The 15,891-nt window shown below is 48.4% G+C and overlaps 1 protein-coding gene across 17 annotated transcripts in view; it reads left to right on the top strand.

Annotated features, from left to right (window-relative positions):
• Positions 1-1,584: 1,584 nt before the first annotated feature.
• PCDH11X (protocadherin 11 X-linked) overlaps positions 1,585-15,891 on the top strand; it is a 450,326-nt gene continuing 436,019 nt past the window's right edge. For all 17 annotated transcript variants that reach the window (XR_010305700.1, XR_010305701.1, XR_010305704.1 and 14 more), the window contains exon 1: positions 1,585-2,191. The gene's annotated coding sequence lies outside the window, so the exon portion shown is untranslated. The remainder of the gene's footprint in view (positions 2,192-15,891) is intronic.

Raw genomic sequence — 15,891 nt, 5'->3', positions numbered from 1 at the left:
AGCCTCTGAACTATATTTAGCAATAAAAGTGAGAGATCACCTACATCTGGCTGCAGTGAAGAAGGCAAACCAAGGCTTCCACACACGCTGCCACACGGCTTTTGAAGACTGCAGCAATGTGTACCGCCCGGGTACGTGCAATTCCTCTTCATCAGCAGAGTTTCACACTGTCTCCTCACCCAGCAGCAAAATACAGGGAAACGCTGAGTTATTTACGAATAATGCTTGTGTGCACTGACAAGGGCCTACTGCAGGCACTGGCAAAGTACTGCCAATAACGCCAGATCTCAAATTACTACAATCAACACCGCAAACCAACTGCTCCTGAAGCGGTACTTCCACGCAGGCCACAAGCGGCGGAGGTCGCCGCCACGGCCGCACTCTGCGCTCCCTGATCTGCACACACAGCTGAGGGGGCACAGGCCTGGCTCCGCGGGGCCCCCCACACGCCCCCCGCGCGGGCTCCCACCGCCCGGCCAGGCGCGGGAGGGACGCTCCAGCCCGACGGCCGAGCGGGCTCCGTCCCTCGGCCACCCGCTGCTCTGCCACCTGCGTGCCCCAGTCTCAGCCGGTACCCGCCTCAGGTTGCGGCGCGGCCCCGCGACTTGGCCCGGCGCTCGCGCGGGGCTCGGGTCTCGCGGCCTCACCGACACCCGGCCGCGAGCAGCAACCGTCGAAGCGCGCGGGACGCCCCTGTCCTCCGCGGCTCGGCACTGCCTCCGCTAGCGCCCAGCACCTCACGCCGAGGCAGGCTTGGCTCGGCCCCCGGCTCCTCGTCCCTGGCGCCGAGCCCGAGAAGCGTATTCCTTCGCAGCGCCGTTGCCCGCCGCCCCCGCGGAGCCGTGGTGCCGCGACTGCTCCGGAGCGGGAGCCGGGGCCACTGGCAGCTTGCAGCTTCTGCCTCCCCTCCTCGGGCTCCGCCGCGGAGGCATCTGCCTCACTGCCGAGGTCGCGGCCCCGCAGCGGGGCGCCGGGTGGCAGAGCCGGGAGCGGCGAGTGCCTCGAAGAGACTCCGAGGGCACGGGCGCTCCTGCAGCCGGGGCCGTGCGAAGGCGCCGGGAGGTGGGCTCGCTCATCCCCCGCTTCTCTCCGCCTATGCAGGCGACGCGGCGCAGGGAACCCGGGCGGAGGGAGGCAGGGGCGAGCCTCCAGCACAGGGCTGTTCGGCCACCCCGAGCTGTGAGCGCTGCGACCCGCTGCGGACCCGCGTCCGGGGCACGAGAGGCCGGTCCTCTCCGGCCCCGGGCGGGGCACGCGGAGACGTCCGCCGGGCAGCACCGCCGGGCCCGTGACTGCGGGGCCACGGGGGGCGCCAGCGGGGACTGGGGCCGCCCTCCCACGCGAGGCGGCAGAGCAGCCACGCCGCCGCTGTCGGGGGATTCTCCGCGAGGCACAGGCAGGGCGGCTCCGGGAGGGGGAACCCCCCTTCGGCTCGGCTATTCGCATCCCCGGTGTCGCCCCTCCTCCTGGCGGTGATGTCAGCCGCGGGGAGGGCCGGCTGGCAGCGCCAGAGCGGGGCGCGGGCGGCCGCGGCAGAGCCCAGCCGGAGCCGCTGCTGCCGCCGCTGCCGCCGCCGCCGGGACAAGCGCGGGCTCCGGGGCGCCGCCGACAGCGCATCCCGAGCTTCCCAGGCAGCACTCGTCCGGGCCAGCAGCCGGCCCCGCCGGGAGGCGACCGAGCAGAAGAGGCGACGGCTTCTCCGCGCGGGGATCCGCGCTGCGCTCGGCTCCCCTCAGCCGCCCGGCGCGGGGAGGTCCGCGGGGCTGCGCGGCCGAGCGGCGCCGAGAGCCGTCTCTCTCCGCGCAACTTCGCTTACGCGGCAGGACCTGAGTGGGCTGCTGCGGGTCTTCAGGGCGCGATCGCCTTTGCATCATTTTTCAGCTGCAAAAGGCAGTAATTCGGTAACCCAACAGAAATAAAGCAAACTCGGGCTTACCTAAAAGTTAGGATACCTTTTTTTTTTTAAAATCCCCCTTTCTTTCACGATTTTCGTTGCCTATGTGGAAGTCGCCTAAGAACCGTGCTCGGCGCACTGCATGGGAAGAAGCAGCTTGTTTTTCGGATGAAGGATTTGCTGTTGCAGAGCGGGCGAACTTCCATGCAGTGGGGCAGCCTTCACTACTCTTAACGCCTTGACGATGCGCGGAGGAGCCCATGTAGATTGACATCGTGTGCACAGAAGACACTGAAGGTAAGAGGGAAAAGGGGAATTTTTTTTTTCTATCCTTTTGCACGGTGTCTTTTGTCCAGCATCCCCCTTTTCAGCAGAGCATCAGCAGTTCACCCGGAACAGTATTGACGGGCTCAAACTGATCGAGTGAAATGAAAGTCTGCTCCTGTGAAAAGTGCATGGAGCTCCCTGGTGACTGCAAGAGACGTATTTATTTTTAGTCTGATAAGAGCACGTTTATGGTCTGTGCTCACGGCACGGACACTGAGCTAACTCCCACAGCTCAGGAATGAGGAGATCTACGGTCTCAGCCTCTGACGGGCAGTTTGCATTGGCTGCTGCATTTTGTTGAATGTATACCCCCCTCTTCCTGCCTAGAGCATCCCATCAGCCTTTTGATTTGTGGGTTTTTTTGCGGATATAGTGTCTAGTATTAATGAAAGAGGGAGAGAGATGGGGGGGAAAAAAGCATATGGAACATCTTACTGATGTGATCATAATCCTGTAATGGAGATTGCATTAAATGAGGATTGCATCAAAATGCCTTGCTGCTGTGGAGAGACGAGAAAGCAAAACTATGCTGGATTGTAAATGAAGTTCTGTGTTTGAAGGATTTTCTTCAGCCATGAAGGGATGTCTGTAAGCTTGAAGTTGCTGTATATGTGAAGTACTGAAGTAGGATGAAAACAGATCAAGCTGAAATATATTTTAATTTCCTCGAGCTCTGGAGACAGTTAGAATTGGTTAGAGGCATTGCAGTGATGTCCAATGAATTCTTGGTTTCAGCTATGGAGACCACAGAGAGGCAAGGAGAGAGGAGAATACAGGAAGGCAAGGAGAGAATGGGATCGTCTGGGGAAGGGAAGGAGGGCTCGTTTGTGACTTTTGCCATAATGGCACAAAGCCTACAGCCTGCTGGTTACAAGCAAACACCTTGTAGGCGATCTGGAAAGCAAGGGATTTATCTCCTTTCTTCCTTATTCGCCTTATTCTCCTTTTGCAGCCTTGGTGTAGTTGCCTGTATGAAGTAGCTGCAAGGCTTATGTTAAGAAGCAAACAGGGACTTATTTGCCCCTCTCAGACAATGAAGGGACCTGTGAGCTTGAGAGAGATGGTCGACTCATCTGGTCCTGTCTTTCTGAGCTTGAGTTGATAAATACCTTCTGAGTAATTGTGGCTGCTTATCTCAATTGGCAAAGGAGGGGAGAAGATGTTCAGGTTTATTGAACCAAAGCAGAGCTGAGGACAGGAGATGTTATCAATTCACCTCGAATTATTTTTGTGCTATATTTTACTCTGGTGTAGAGGACTGAGCTACAAAGAGCACTTACTGAAAGAGAACCGAAAGAGAACAAAAAGATTAGGGCAAAGACATATTTCAACTTTTTGCTTGTCAGCAGTGGAGGTAGCATTGATCTGCCAGGTTACACAGGTCAAAAGAGGTAAGAGAGGAAAAACGTGATTTATTTAATTATTTATGTGCTCACAGTCCCACAGACACAAACAAACTTGGCACACAAATAAAGCTCTCCGAGTGGGAGCGCGTGGCTTCGCGCACCCACCAACGCTGCAAGGGATGGAAGCGCAGAGACACTCCTGTCCGAGTGCTCAGCAGTGTTCATCTGCCACAGCAAAAGGAGTGCTCAAATACAGCATTCTATAGAGGAAACCCAACCCGAACGACTGATGTTCTCAGAAGTTGTTTTCCCACTTGGCTCTTGTGCAAACCTGAGGTAATAGCTCCACAGTTCACCCTCTCTCGGCAAAAAGTTGAGACAGAAACACTTACTTGAGATAAAATGAAGAAAGGCAGCCTAAGCATACTGAATTCCTCTTATGCATTTTATTTTGGCAGAAGATGACTTTTAGTGAATTGTAAGAGATGGGTTTGGAATATTCATGGCTAGACTCTAGGGAGCTTAGTGTTAGCCCAGTAGGCAGAAGCTTCATCCTCTAAAGAGATATCTGGAAAAGATGTCTTTAAATTTCGAGCCATAATCAGTTGAGTCTGTTGGTTTCCACATTTTAAAATCATTTGTTATGCTTCTTAGGGGAATGATGCTTCATCTGGAAAACAAAACAAGTATTCCTAGCTCACTTTTTTACAGAGAGAGCAAGCAGTGTGCTTTAATCGTGCTCCTCTATGTACAGACCTTCCAGATTTGCTCTGTTCTCTATCAAATAACAGCTGAGGGAAAAACTGTCTTTTGAAACCATGGTTATCCATGCAGATCTTGGTCTGTATTTCTGCTACAGGAGAACTCTGCTTCATGGCTGCATTGTTCATCCTTGCAGCATTTCTTCAACTGTGCGCCTTACTATAGTTAAAGGATAATTGATATTCAGTGTAGTCCTGTCTGCTCATTGGAATTGGCTTTATACATCACAGCCTCTGCAAAAAAGGAGATCAGAGATCTGAACCTGTGGTCCTGTGTTGCATTTGTATTCTACATGGGCTTGAGTAATCCTACAGTGGAGCCATTCACGCTCCCACAGTTAAGAACATGTCAGTCTTTGCATTAAAACACCCATTTGCTTAGCAATTTAGCAGCCAGTTTTAAAGATGGGCTCCCAGCTGAAGTTAAACACATGCATATAGTAAAGGCAGAGATGAAGGGTGATAACAATTGGTATTTGCTAACAGAGCAGTGTTGACTTGGATTTATGGAAAGCTTAGCAGAGTGCAACACCTGCCTGAAAAAAAAATCCTTTCTGCTTTGGAAAGCCCCTTGTGGATCCAGGTGAGGGATTCTGCCTGGATTTTGAGGGGGCCTGTGAGTGTCAAAGAGAAAGGAAGGCTTTTCTTAAAGAGCAGGACTTGGCCAGTTCAGTGGTTCCATTTCAGATTACACTGGAACTGATGCCTTTGGCATTACCTCACTTAATTCTTCTGAGAACAACAAAACCCTACCCCTTATATCTTCTCCAGTGAAGTTATCCTTTAAGAATCCCAACCTTTGACATTTTGAGCACTCTTGAGGGTCTGACACAGGTGTTCAAAGCATTTAGGGGGTGCTGCTGCTAAAGCATGCTTGCCGGATAGCTCGCCCAAGAACAGCCAACGTGGCAACCATGGTTGCCATAAGGGACAGGCAGTGGGACTGGTGGTCAGCAGGCACTTGAACAGAACCCTTTCTTCTAAAGCATCCCAAGGTCTTTGCCACCTGCCTGTCTCAGCCATCTTCCAACAGCGCAGACAAGGTGTGGGATTGCATAGAGCCGCTCTGTGCAGATTTCATGTTAGAAGTGAAAGCACTAGAATTAGAAATACACCTGTTTCTAGCCGTGGCTGCATATACCATACAGCAGCTATGTTCACGCAGCTCATCCCAGACACAAGTTTGCTGTGTTCCAACTGTTTTGGATTGAATGAAATAAACGAGTGCTGTGTGAAGCGTTGCAACTGACATAAGATTTCCTAGGGGAGATTAATCGTCTTTGGTGCCAAGTGCCTCTTTCTGCCATGAGATCGCTGAGAGACAGCTGTCTGTCTGCAGGGCAGAGGAGCAGTGGCGACCATGGCTTTCCTGGGTCTTCCAAACATTCATGCTCCCTCTGAATATGTAGGCAAATAATGGGAAGCAGGAAATGTCAGGTGGAAATGAGAATTTGATTATCCCTTAAGATGTGTGAGGAGTCTCCCATTCTCATTATCCAGTGGTAAAGGAAGGAAATGGTTTTCAAACAGTTTTTTTCAGTTATGGTCTCAGAATTAGTCGAGTGACTTGTCAGGAAGCATGGAAACTTGTACAGCTTTTACACATTGCAGGCATCATCCAAAGAGGAGCTTAATCTGTGCTTCTGTTTGTCTTTGAGGTGTTGCATTGTGATTAAGAGTGAGATTAGTGGAAATTACATCCTGAGTGATAATAACGGTATTTGCCACCTCTAGCAGGTGAATAGAAAGGCAGAGATACTTTGTAATTTTCAAAAAAGTATTTAGGAGAAACCTGTCTTTCCAAGCAAGAAACAGTAAGAGTTCCCGTCCGAGTGAAAAAGAGCTCTGCCAGACCAGCCTCGCTGGCTCCGGAGCGGTCACAGAGGTGCACAGAGAGCGAATGTAAGCATTAAAATGCAACTGAGAAGGCCTCTGGAATTCAGGCAGGAGATACAATCAAATCATAGGAGCTTGAGCGTAAGTAAAAGGGCTTCTGTAACTGTGTCATAATTAAATGTTCTTTTCTTTCGAAGGCTTTTGTTACTGCCTTTAGTACATACCCTGTTGAAAATGACTTTATTCAGATACATTTAGAGGATAAATGTTTTCCATAGATTCGGTAAGACTTAGTCTTTGTGATTCAACATGGCCCAAGCCAGAGCTTCGTTAGTGTGCAAAAGAATTCCTACTGGCACAGGGCCTTCAGATGACTGCTGCTTGCATGGCACAACAGGCATACTTCTGCCTCTCCTTTAGGACTTCGGCATGCTGCTGTGGTACAGAAGGCAGAGCTGTGGAGGAGTGGTGCTTGCAAGCATGGCAGAGCCTAGGCTGTTAGACAGCAAGTGCTTTACTGACTGCAGGCAAGTTCTTCTTCAGTGGCTGTTGTTTCCTTCATTTATGATGTGGTAGACTCTGCCAGGATTGTGTCATTTCAAGGGACCCTGCATCACCTGATCAGCAGAGAGCCAAATATGTGCTTGGGGAGACAAATGGATATTTGAATAGTTGGAGACTTTCAAATTCAGCAGTGAAATTACAGAGAGAGGTGGCACACTGTATTTGAAACCCATCCACTCTGGGGTTTAGTATGGCAGTTTCCTGTGCTAAGAGACTTTTCCTGCTTCGCTTTCCTGCCAGGGGAGCATCTCGTGTGGTGTAGTACTTGGATCTGAGACGGTCGTTCTGGGGATGATTTTCTTCCTCAAAAAAAAGAAGTCTAGAAATAAGATGTCACTGGTGATGTAGTCTGTTTGTATGTTAGTGTTTATCTTGAGATCCTTAAGGACACAGTTTTATTACTTTTGTAAGAATTTAATTAGTACTTATGTGCGCTTTATGCTGCCTACTGAAGTAGCAGTAAATACGTGCTAAAGGCAAGAAAACCCAAGTAGAAGTTTGGAATGCTTTAGGCACAGCATATTTCATGCAGCCAACTACTTAGACCATCTCTGCTGCTGCTCCTCTATTTCCTTAAATAAATAAATGTGTATGTGTGGAAATCTCATCTCCTGGACCTGTGACCATACATGTGGCCACATGAAAGCCGCACAGTCCTGTTTCCAGATTTAGTCCCTGGCACACATGACACAGGTGTGCCCACCAAAGGGAAAGTGACAGGTCTGGGGAGGGGAGCAGAACTGCAGGTTCCATGGAAATGTAGCATAGGGAACAGTTACAACACAAGAGCTGATGGAGTGGGCCCAGAGGAAGGGGGCCATGAAGGTGATTAGGGGCTGGAGCAGCTCTGCTGTGAGGACAGGCTGAGGGAGCTGGGGATGTTCAGTCTGGAGAAGAGAAGGCTCCAGGGAGACCTTACAGCATCCTGCTGGTATCTGAAGGGGGCTACAGGAGGGCTGCAGAGGGACCGTTTGCGAAGGCCTGCAGGGGCAGGACGAAGGCAATGGCTTGAAATGAGAGAAGATTTAGGTTGGACATAAGGCAGAAGTTCTTTACCTTGAGGGTGGTGGAGCACTGGAATAGGCTGGCCAGGGAGGTGGTTGAGGTCCCATCCTTGGAGGTATTCAGGGTGAGGCTTGGCAAGGTTCTGGGCAACCTGCTCTAGTGGAGGATGTCCCTGCTGACTGGATGAGCTTTGGAGGTCCCTTCCAACCCACATTGCTCTGTGATTCTGTGTGTGAGTCTATCAAAACTCCAAACACCTGTCTTTAGGCTGTAACTGAGTTGCAGGTTGTATTATTTGATGCTCCTCTTGAGAAAGGAAATTTCCTGACTCTGGGGAGGAGCAGAATTTTATCTCTGCTAATGGAAGCCACAGTTTAGGCCTATGTTTAGTCATTTATGCAGGTTTTGTGATAAAAAAAATATGTCTGTTCCTGTCTTTCGACACACATGTATGAAACTGTCCTAACAGGCCCGGGGTCACCTGGGTCATGGATTTTGGTGGTCGTTTTCTGCCTGGAATGGAGCACAGCTTCGGTAGGAAGCATTGTGGCATGCCGCAGGTTGGAGTCACTAATTGGAAAGACATTTCCTTTGGAGCTGTGTGATGTTTGTGATGGAAAGCATGGGCTTGACTCGTGTGTGTTAGATAGCTGCAGAGTGTGCACTGAAGAAAAGTGCAGAGGAACTCTGCTGTGTCTTGAACCATCATTAAATGGTGACTTCATAGGAGCTGCAATGTGGATATCTGTAGCTGAACTCAGATAACTTTGGACCTCACTGTGGTAGCTTGTTCAGATTACAGCTGCTGCCAGAAATGCATAAATACATGCAAGATACAAGGCATGAAACTACAGCTATTATTAAATGGAGTCTTGGCTTTACTTTGTCAGTCATTTCATTGACCCTTGGACAGTGTGTGTGGCAATGCATTGGAAGTTAAGGTCTAGAAAACAAGAGGACACAGTAATAATTTCAGAGATGAAAACTGGGAAGGAAATGCAGAAAGTTAACTTTATTTTAATTTCCCTGCCTTACTCATATGTGAGACTTTACCAGAGTGAAGGGATCCCAGCTAGGGGTTTCATGAGAGCTTCCCGTCATCAGGACTCTGCTCCAGGAGATCAGTGAAGTGCTTGTCAGACAAGGCTGTGTTCATGTCTAATTACCAGAGAATTCTTTTTCCATTTCATGGTCAAGAGCTGTAGTCTTACAATTTATTCAAGAAAACCAGACATAAACAAAGGATTTCATGGTCCTAGTTTGTTTGTTAGAGTTTGCTAAGATAACTGAGGATGTCCTCTTCCTCTGACCAAACAGCAGCTGAAGTAGCAGGCATTAATCTCACAATGGTCTGAGTTGGAAGGGACCTTTTTAAGGGTCATCTAGTCCAACCTCACTGCAATGAACAGAGATATCTTCCATTAGATCAAGTTGCTCAGTCCCAAATGGCCTAACCTGGGATGGTTCCAGGGATGGGACATCTGTCACCATTCTGGGCAACCTGGACCTGTGTCTCACCACCCTCTTTACAGATTTCTTCCTTCTAGCATTCTAAATCTCCCCTTCTAGTGTAAAACCATCACCCTCACCCTGCCACACATTACTGCTCTGTCTCCCTTGTTTCCACCATAAAGCTGAGGAAGGAAATAAGATATGTGTGCATGTGTAATTATTTGTGGCATTACTTAATCTGAGGATGGAAGTTATGGAAGGGTCCTTTAGATACTGGCAAAGGACCCTACTGTAATTGTATATCATCAGTCTGCAATGAAGGTGGCCAGAAAATGGAACCATCATAGCCTCTTTTGTGTTCCCATATTTCTCCCCTGCTCCCTCTTTTTCATACCTGAGTTCTTTAAAAAGGCAATACATCTAGGAGAACACCATAATCCATGCTTTCTTAACCAAAAACCTCTTTAAAATACCTCTTCAAAAGGCTACAGAGTTGTGGGCCATCAGTTATATTTATTGGCAATATGTGCAGTCAAATATCAGGTACATTATATCTTTCACAGCTTAGCTTTTTCCACAAAGAAAACTTTTCAAGAGCTTCTCTCAGGTGATGCTAACATGTAAGATAAAGTGTGTTTGAGATGAATTCACAGAATATTAGCTTAAGGTGTTTGAAGCTGCAAAGGGAGGGGGGAAGACTTTTGGCATATCAGAAAAATTAACCACTTCCAAAAAAGTGGCTGAGACCAACAGCCTGCGTTAAGGAAACGTGGCACTAGTGTGTGAGGGCAGAAGCTGCTTCCTCCACTGGGGAGGAGGTGAGGTTGTGTCAAGTGTTGGTCGCCTTCTGGTGGACAGGCACCAGGAGCATCTGGCTGTGGTTGTACGACAGTTGTGAGCCATGAGCACTGGTGAACCATCTGAAGCTTTTTTATTCTGTGTGAAAAGAAGAGCTACTCTGGATGCTAAGCCAGAGACTCTCTGAAGAGTTTGGGTGATACCTCTGTTGCTTTAGAATGTTTTGAATGAACCACTTAAAATGTCCTGCTTTCTTCTCCCAAAGCAAATTGGATTTACGTGGTGCCCACAGCTTCTCACTTTCCAAATTTGTCTGTTTATTAGAGCATAATACTATAGAGTGGAAGGAGAATTTCTAATGGAAATAGAAGTGCCATTGTAACGTGGCGAGGAAAACTTGTTAACAACCCCTGCCTTCTTTTTGCCACAGAAAGGGAAGAAATATAAAGTAACAAAGAAATCACCTTCCTCTTCAGTGAGAGAGAGCTTGCACTCCTTTCAGTTCTTTGTAAACAATGTGGCTTTGAATCAATTTTGTTAATAGAAGTTGAAAAGCACTAAACTAATAATTTGTGCCATGGAACTGAGGCAGGACAAATATTTTCAAAAGGACTGCTGTATTCTGGGTGTAACTGCTTGCACCTTGTCCAGGTTTTCTGACCTCTTTTTGAGTATTAAGGGCATTGGTTCACAGCCAGTGTTCAAAATATGGTGAGACTCAAGGATATTCATTCCATCAGAAACCTAAAGCAAGCTATGAAATGTAGCTCAAAACTCACCATCTTCACCACAGCTGCATAAATCAAACCTTTGAAAGGAGTGAGGATGTCATTTTTATCAGCTTTATTTTATTCAAACAGATTTAAAATACTTAAGTAGAGAGGAGGAGCTGAGTTAGAAAAGCTGCAACAGAGGTCAGTAACAGCAAGGCTGTGCAGGTGTCATGGTGTGGGTTGAGTTTGAGGTCTGTTACTTCTTAGGTGATGTCCTGTAGTTTTTGGCTCACCAGACAGATGCAGTTAAGCATCAACCAGCCTGTACAGCTAACTGTTACTGAGTTAACACTGCAAAAAGACCTGGCTGTGTTTTAAGAGTCACACTGAGCATGAATTCCAGGCAGAAAAGGAGGTCCTGTTGACTTTCTGTTTATCTGAGCTTTAGAATCCAGTCAAACTGAGACAAAAACAGAGAAGTTAAAGCACTGAAGGAAGTGTTTAATGTAAAGGAAAAGAACTGACTGAAATTGGCCTGAATTTATGGTGTTTTATTCCTTTCAGAATGGGGACCAAAGCTAAGTCCATTGTGTTGTCCGTTGAGTTGGAGAAAATGTTAACTATGGCAGTGAATTTGTTGTGACAGGACAAGTGTCTTCTTGACTGGCTTGTGTTATGCACTCATGCTCAGGAAGGAGTTTCTAACTCTGTAGCACATTTTAAATTACCAAAACCCCTTAAATAACAAAATATGATTGCCATTTGGGGCTGTGCAGCTTCGTGCCCTGGGTGATAGAGTTTGTGCAGTAGCTGCTTCCTTTGGCTAGTTTTTCACCTCGCTTGATTCAAGTAGGTGTCAGGGTTTGATTATTGTTGAATGTCAATGGGAGAGTATAAAAACTCAGAATATTTTCCTGTTAGGTTTGCTGAAAACTTAATGTGGCTTCCTCCAAGTGTAATTTCTTATGAGCCTTCTTAATGTCAATGTTTGTGTTTCTGTTGTCCTGCACTTTACAAAAATGAGTGTTTAGAAAATAACGTCTGAATCAGAAACAGTGCAGCATCAGTCTGCAAAACAGTGTACGCTCTCCATCCCTTACACCCAATCTCTTCTGGCAGGCACAGTACTTGTAGGTTTTATTGCATTATAAACACTAAAAAAGCTTGCAAGAAATCATTAGAAAAAGGTTTAGGGTAAGTAATTTGGCTGAGGCTGGCAGGTGGTGTGGGGTGGCTATTGCAGGATTAACTGAATTCTGAAAACTGAATTGCTTGCAAGCATTGGGTCTCTGTCTTGCTTTAGTCATTGCCGAAGCAAAAGCCATTGCTTTGCTGATCTGCTGAACTGTGATACAGTGCTTGGTGCAGATATTAATCACTGACAGAAACTACTTTCTGAAAGACTTGGGATGCTTCAGTAATTCAGGTGATAACTTGGTCAGGACATCCCTCTAACTGCTGTGTGTGCGGTTATGTAGATATAATAAATATGTGACACTGACAGATAGGCCTGGTGAGGGAAGCAGATAAAATGTAGGGTACCTCTGTGACATTTCCAAATACTCTTGGAAACTGCAGCAGTAAATTCCTGTGGTAGGAGCATACCTGTTGGTGAGCCTCACAGAAGTTAGATATGGCCAGGTATTTCTTAGTCTGATCAGCAGGGGAATTCTTGTCTTTAACAGCCTATTTGTGATCCATAAGAACAGATTAAGGATGCCATCCATCATGCTGTGAGCCACAGGCAGGGCAGATCTCGTCCTCTGCTTTTGAAACAGAGCTGTGAGGGATGTGGTTCTGGGATCGGCTCTAGCTGCTCGGGACGGTGACCTGTGAAATGCTTTCTGGGTGGGCGGCAGCTGGTTTCTTTCTCAGATCTGGGGGCTCTGTGAAGGAGCCTGCGAGGGACAGCCCCAGTCGTCGTTAGGTGTCTGTCGCCATACGAAGAGCTGCGGCTGCCCGCGGCACCAGTGCGGGGTTGCACTGATCTGCTGTTCCACATCTATGGACTGTTTCTTTCACATCACATCGAAGAAAGCTTCTTACTCTAATTATTTATCTTAATGAATGTGTACAAAAGGCTGTATTGCATTTGTACCATTAGACGCTCTCAGTCTGATATTTTCAGAAGCCTGCAGATGTGGATTTTAACTAAATGAAAAGAGCAGATGGTGTACAGGGAAATCTTTGGTAGGCCAAGAAGCTAACCAAAGTCTCCCTGAGTTCCAGGAGATACTCTGCTTAGGGACTGTCTTTCTGTCACTCGGAAACTTGATATTAAACTGCTGATGTATGTAGTAGAGTTCTGTATGTGGAGTAGTCCTTAGTAAAAGGGTAATAAGCCCTGTATGCTTGGTAGCACATCTTGTAGACTCGGGGCTTAGGCTTGCTTTGAGATGATCAACCCTGATGGAGCTGAGCATAAAAATGCCAATATAGTTAGTCATCTCAGCAGAAAATAAGTTATTCCCTTTCTTTTCACTGTGTGGAGGAGGGCATGAACTGCTTTAAAGTTCCTCTTAATCATTTAGATTTCTATTTTTGCCAGTGACTGGGAGCATTTTTTCTTTTCCATCTTGAATTCATGGCTGGGCTGTTTGGTGAGACTAATCTTAATGAAGGAAATGCCATGATGAGCCAGTGTGAACTAGGGATAAATCAGCCAGAGCTACTCCGTGGCTGATGCTCAGGGATAGGACACGGAGCCATACCTGGTCAGCTTTGGCTAGGAAGTGAGCTGCTGATGCTATTCCAGTGTTAATCCAGGTTGTAGGTAACAAGGAGCGGCAAGTGTCCGTGTTAGGAACTTCGTGTGGAACGTGGTGAGTAAAGCACAGGTCTCTGCAGAGGTGATTTCCAGTCTGTGTGCGGGTGCGACTGCAACAACATACGGCGCACAAATGCAAGGTGATAGCACAAACTCAGGACAGAGATAGTTCTGCTGCTCCTTGCCTTACTGGAATCGCCGGGAAAGCTCCAGAGCTGTCTCCCTGCGACCACACCCTGGCGAGACAGTGTAATTTCAGCGCAGAGTTGCCAGCGCAGCCACGTCTGGGCTGTGCTAGCGCAGGGGAATGGCAGATTTTCAGTTGCCCCCGGAATGTGTTCGTTATTAGCAGGTATTGCCAGGGTATTGTTTGTTGTACGAGGAGAAAATGCTCTTCAAACTTTTAATGAATCTCTTGAGAGATTCGTCAGATTTCTAGGTTAAAAAAGCTGTAAACATTCTGCTGGGAGTAGTCATTAAAGAGAAGATGAATGTGAGTTATCTCTGCATTTCTTGTGAAACAGAGACCCTGAAGATGGTTTGCAAACCAAAAAGCTATTTCTCTCTAAATGCTCTGTACTGCTGCATTAGGTAATGAAACCCAAAGTAAGATTAAAAGCAGGTCTGCTTGCAGGATGAACAGTAGTTTTGCTGTTTTGTTTGGAGAATTTTGTGGGTAAGACAGCATTGATCTGAATTTGAAGGGGAGAAGCTTGAGCCTAGTATTTCTTTCCTTTCTAGATTGGAAAAAGCAGTAGAGTGGAAGGAAAAAACACTTACTGCGTAGTAAATCATCTTGGGGGGCCTTATGTTGAAAATCTGAGTTTCTAAACTGCATTGGAAATAATTAACAAAGGATCTGTAGGTGAAATAAATAAGTGCAACCCCACCCCAGCTCAGTCCTCTGGCAAGCTGCTTTTTTGGTAAATCACGGAGGGACCGCAGTGGCCTGCTGAAAGGTTTGCCTTTCCACAGCCACCTCAGTCCCTCCCCTGCTCACCCAGGCTTGGCCCCCCAGCAGCGAGCGAGTCAGGAACTCCTCAGCTGTGATCAAACAATTTGCTTGGTCCTGGGGTTTCGTCAGCTGGAGTATTACAGATGCAGTGAAAGGAATCATTCTGAATATACTGCTAAGAGACAAAAGCTGCAGGTGAATGATTACTGGGTTCAGTTTTGGGCTCCCCAGTTGAAGAGGGACAGGGGCCAGTGGAGGGCTATGAGGATGCTGAGGGGACTGGAGCACTGCCTGGTGAGGAGAGGCTGAGGGACCTGGGGCTGCTTAGTCTTGAGAAGAGAAGACTGAGAGGGGATTTAATCAATGCTTATCAATACCTGAGGGCTGGGGGTCAGGAGCGGGGGACAGGCTCTGCTCACTGCTCCCTGGGATAGGACAAGCAGCAGTGGATGGAAGCTGCAGCACAGGAGGTTCCAGCTCAGCACAAGGGGGACTTCTTTCCTGGAAGGGTCCCAGAGCCCTGGCACAGGCTGCCCAGAGAGGCTGTGGAGTCTCCTTCTCTGGAGCCTTTCCAGGCCTGTCTGGATGTGTTCCTGTGTGCCCTGAGCTGGATTGTATGGCCCTGCTGTGGCAGGGGGTTGGACTGGATGGTCCCTTTGGGTCCCTTCCAGCCCCTGACATCTGTGAGCCAGGGATTCTAAATTAAAAATGGTTGCTTTAAATGTATAAATTGGTGTTCTGAGAACGGTCCTGAGCAGGCTTTGTCACAGCATTTGTGGCAGCCTGACTGACAGTGTGGAAGGCAGGACAAGAACGAGGCCTTCAAGGCTGCTCTGGCTTAGCAGCGGAGTATCACCAGCCGTAGAGGGCGAGACCCAGTGGCAGTGGGCAGTTGCTGTGGCGTCGGTAGGGCCTCCCGACATGTTTTCTGGTGCTCCCTGTGTTGGGCCTGTCTGACGTGTCAGTGGTGCCACCTTCCCAGCTCCGTTTGCGTGTGGACTGCCGCGCTCCGAGGCGCCGAGGAAGCCTTCTACTGCTTTTCCTTGGTCTGCTACCCACTGCTGCCTTTCTGCACATGTCCCCAGCTGACTCTTTTCCACAGACATGGGCCCTAAAAGGAGCATTTCTTGTTATGAAAGCAGTGGGTTCTGCTCTGGTGTTACTGGGCCTGGGTCCTAGGCCAGCCATGGGCTGCAGGCATTGGCAGTTTGGAGTCAGCCAGGACAGCTGAGCTGAGCTGGCTGCAGGTGTGCCCAGACCATGAGCATCACACACTATAAAGGAGAAGAGCTCTTCACATTTGGGGCTCCTTCTGACCCTGCTTCTCCTCATGTTTCTCCCCTCCCTGAAGTGGCTCGGTCACCGTTCTGCTCCGGGGCTGCTGAGCCCTCCCTGGGCCGAGTGCAACTCGTGGTGCTGTGTACTGATGCCGGTGTTGGGTGGGCTGCTTCGCTGACCTGATTTTCATGTCAG

The sequence above is a fragment of the Pogoniulus pusillus genome, chromosome 19 (genome assembly GCF_015220805.1).
Source record: "Pogoniulus pusillus isolate bPogPus1 chromosome 19, bPogPus1.pri, whole genome shotgun sequence".
Taxonomy (NCBI): domain Eukaryota; kingdom Metazoa; phylum Chordata; class Aves; order Piciformes; family Lybiidae; genus Pogoniulus; species Pogoniulus pusillus.
This window is presented reverse-complemented; position numbering and strand designations above follow the sequence as displayed.